Here is a 4,332-nt window from a genome sequence, read left to right as displayed (position 1 = left end):
TTCCCACACCAGCCCCAATCCAACGGCTATTCTTCTACGATGTCAGAACCATGCACCTGTCTGCAGTGCTTCTTCTACTTTGCTTTTTAACTCCTTGTCTCACAGAGGATATTACGTCTCTTGAAGGACCATGACCCATATCATTCAGATTTTTATCTCTCCCTCTCTCTCAAAACACACGCATGTACAACACCTACATGACGCTTTGCCCATAGTAAACACACAATAAATATGAACCGACAGAATCATAACAGCCATAACATACTCATTCAATAAGCATCTATTAAGTACTTCCTACGTGCAATGTTATGCCAGACTCTGCAATTGGAAGGGGATAACACGGATAAATAAGACACGGTCTAATGGAGGAGACAGCCATGCCAATAAAGATTGCATTTAATAAATGCTCAGATCAAAATGTACAAAATAATATGGGTGCACAAGAAAGGGAGAGACTTACTGTATCGGGGCGGGGCGGGTGGGGGGCAGGTAGTCCAGACAGGCTTTGCAGAAGAGGTGAGCCTTGGTCTTCAACCAAAAGCATGAGAGGAATTCACCAGGAGCAGGGGTGTGGTAGGTCTGGAAGTCATTACAGGAAAAGGGAATCATTTATGAAAAAAAGCCTAGCAGTGTGGAAAGAAGGATGGGAGCAACTAGGACTGGAGCCTGGGCATGCAGTGGTAAGTGCAGGGGGATGGGCTGGAGAGAGATGGAGCCAGATTGTGGAATGTCTGTGCCTGACTAAGGAGTTCACCTTGACCCAGCAGGCAGAAGACCTGTCCCATGGTTTGCAGCAGGAGAGAAAGTGGGCCAGAGCTGGGTTTTCGGGTGATCGTGCTGGTGGCTGGCATCTCAATTGGCCAGAGCTTTCAGCCCTTGTTTTCCTTTCCTGCCCTCAGCCCTGGTGCTAAGAGACTCGCTGGGGAATTTAGAACTGAGGATGGTGAGTTCCGAGGAACTGTTAATGCCCTTTAATGGCATTTTTTTTCAGTCCAAAGCAGTCACATTCTCAGAATATAAATTTACTTCTGCATACTTGCACGTAGACAATCACAGCAAAATAAGTGTTGTCAATTAGGGTTGGTCTTAAGACTCACAGCATTTCATCCCCACCCCACCCCCACTAAGGAAAAGTACTGCTTCCATCAGGAGTCAGAGAGGAAGGGAATGGGGCAAGTGAAATGTATGAATGAAGCAATCACAGTAGTTTAATTAAGTGTAACTCTGCCGGCTGCTGTGAATGTGACCCCACAGACTTAACTTTGTCTGTATTTCAAATCATCCTTCCTAAAGAAACGGAAGAAGCGTGCCTAGTAAGGATCTTCCTACGTTGCTCCCCGCCCCCCGCCCCGTACACACAGTTTTAGGCAAGCCTGATCTAAACGGAATCATTTTCCAGACCAACAGCAAGAGACAGTGGGAGCAGTTGACAGTGCCCCTCTGAGCCTTGCTAACAGCACTCAAAGTGCTCCACCGAGCCTGGAGGGAGTAGAACTCTCCTAAAGCCTCCAAAAATAGGAAAGGAGTGGGTGTGGGGGCTGCTCTAATTCTCAATCGGTTTTACCACCCTTTGTCTAGTCTTAAAGAGCAGGGAGGGGCCTGGCTATGAGCTGGGGACACTAATTTCTCAAATACCAGGCTCTGTTTTGGGGGACGATAACCTTTAGCAGCCCAGAATGGGAAGATCTCATTCCAAATAGCCACTGTTTCCTTTTGCCAATCCTTTGAGAGGAAACAATTAGCCTGTCCATTTCAACTGTTGACTCATCCCTAGCCAGTGAGAGCAACAGGTCAAGTTTGGGCTTGGGAACCAGACCTCCCAGGTTCTGATCTTTGATCCACAGCTTTCTGTGTGATTTAGGGCATGTTACTTACCCTCTCTTGGCCTGGAGCCCCTCATCTGTGAATGAAAATAAAGAAAGCATCTACCTTGGGGCGCCTGGGTGGCTCAGGCAGTTGAGCCTCTGACTCTTGGTTTAGGCTCAGGTCATGATCTCAGGGTCATGATCTCTGGGTCATGAGATCGAGCCCCACGTTGAGCCCCATGTCGGGTTCCGTGCTCAGCATAGAGTCTGAGATTCTCTCTCTCCCTCTCCCTCTGCCCTTTGCCCTGCTCTCTCTCTAAAATAAACAAATAAAATCTTTTTTAAAAAGTTGCGAGGATGAAGTAAAATAATGGATGTGTCTGGCACAGAATAAGGACTTTGTAAATGTTAGCATCATCAGCAAGTGTCAACAAAACCTTATTACCTATTGCCTTGTATCTAGGAATATGAATTAGTGTGAATTGGTTCATCACACTCCTTTAGAAATCAAATTGTAGAATCTGGGTTGCAAAAAGTCAAACACCAAATGCAATGTTTCTACTCTTCTGGAGGAAGGAAATTGAAGTTCAGTGATCTGCCCTTGAGCTCTGCCTCTTTTGCAGTCAAACTGGGACCAGGGCCCAAGGTCCTCAGTTCTAGGTAAATGCTTTTCCACCATGTCATGCTTTCCTCTGTAAGAATCTGAAACCTCTCAGCTTTGCTGAGTACCTGAGAGGCTGATGGCCAGTTATATACCAAGCTCCTAGACAGTGCTCCACTTAGCCTTAGGGTGACCAGCTCTCTGAGTTTTCCCAAAACTGAAGGTTTCTTGTATCACAGGACTTTAAGTTCTAAAACCTGGACAGCCCCAGGTAAACTGGAAAGTTTGTCAGCTACTTAAGGCAGACCCTCAGTAAGTATTTCTTTTTTTCTTTTTTCTTTTTTTTTTTTTTTTGCACCTCCAAAGTCCTTTATTGGGTCGGCAAGGCCGGGAGCTGCCCTTGGAGTGGAGTCCCAGTCCCAGTCTGGAGTCTCCAGGTCTATGCTAGAGTCTCCCAAACAGCTAGAGACCCCTAGCTGTTTCTGACTGGGACAGGTGGCCTCCTCTGACAGGCTACTCAGTTTGCTCCTTCAGGTATTCCCAGCCCTCCTTGGAGTACTCAAGGGCCTTGGAGGGGGCCACCGACGGAGCGGACATCACCGTAATGATGCCTGAATTCCAGGTGTCGCGGATGTGAGTTAAACTTTGGAGGGACTGGGAGCTGGGGTATCTTCAGACTGGCTGAACTGGTGGTATGTGGCTGGAGAGACTACCTCCTCAGCCTTCTGAAGGACAGCCTGGCTCTTGTCGCTTGGCCCCGGCAACTCCTGGTCATACACCAGATAGGTGGCACCCCCCAGCCACACTGCCCTTGATGAGGAACCTCATCGGTGACCACACTCGGGGCACCATGGTCGCTCAGCATGGGCAAGAACACTCGACTCGCCCAGAGAAAGAATGTCTCCTGGGAACCAATCAAGTTCTCCGTGTGAAGGTGGCTGGCCTAGGAGAGGAAGACACATGAGGGAGGGAGAAAGTAAGGGTCTGACCCCTTTTGTCAACAATGGGAAGTCTGATTTGCCAGAGAGCTGTATCTTCTTGGTTAAAAGGACAGTGTCTCAAAATGGATCCTTAGTGAGAAAAGAAAAACCAAAAAGTAAAGATGAACCCCAATGGACTTTATCAAAGGAAAAAAAAAAAAAAGCCAAAGGTTAGCTAATAAAAGCCACAGACGGGGTGCAGGCTAGCCCTAGTTCATTTTCCCTCATGGCCCCATCCTAGCTGAGGATTGGGAGTAAGGCTGGAGTTCCCTCTCAGACATCAGAGGAACAGCTACCCTGTTCCGGGACAAAGAAACACGCCCTGGGTCTACACCTCCAAGGGCTGCGTGGAATGGGAGACCCTAATGGAAAATAACGCTCCCAACATGGAAATGTAACACCCTATGAGAGAAATGGAAGGACAAAAGAAAAACTACAGCCACTAGCCCCCTACTTTCAGAATAATGAAAGGATTCTTACACTGGGAGTCACAGGCAGCCTAGAAAGACAGCCAGGAAGTACAAAGCAGTATATTAGGGCCCAAGAATTTGCTGTGCATAAACAGCCATCGCTGTCCCTCCACAATAAAATGGTATTTCCCTGAAATCTAGTGCAATTGCATCAAACTAATAAAATAAGTGCCTGTCTGCCATAACTTCTGTAACATTGCATATTGGCAATACGGTCTTTGCTCAGTGAGTTAAACCTTGAAACATGTGGAAGAAATTTATTCCTTTTTTAATAGTAACAGTTTAGTGCACAAACTCCACCTGATGGTGAAAGGTAATAAACATGCCCACCCTGCTCATTTTTAATTCCTTTTTGGAACGTTCCCACTTCCGCCAGACACTCTTTCAGGTGATCTCAGGTAAATCACAACCCCTCTCCGGACCTGACCCTTCTCCTGGACTTGGTAAATTAAAAAGCTCATCTCTGTTCTTCCATT

The 4,332-nt window shown here is 47.0% G+C and overlaps 1 pseudogene; it reads right to left on the bottom strand.

The window, feature by feature from the left end:
* Positions 1-2,919: 2,919 nt before the first annotated feature.
* Positions 2,920-3,258, bottom strand: LOC110587546 (annotated as a pseudogene).
* Positions 3,259-4,332: the final 1,074 nt, after the last annotated feature.

This window comes from Neomonachus schauinslandi, chromosome 10, assembly GCF_002201575.2.
Source record: "Neomonachus schauinslandi chromosome 10, ASM220157v2, whole genome shotgun sequence".
Classification (NCBI taxonomy): domain Eukaryota; kingdom Metazoa; phylum Chordata; class Mammalia; order Carnivora; family Phocidae; genus Neomonachus; species Neomonachus schauinslandi.
Note: the sequence above shows the minus strand (reverse complement) of the source record. Positions and strands in the feature narration are given on the sequence as shown.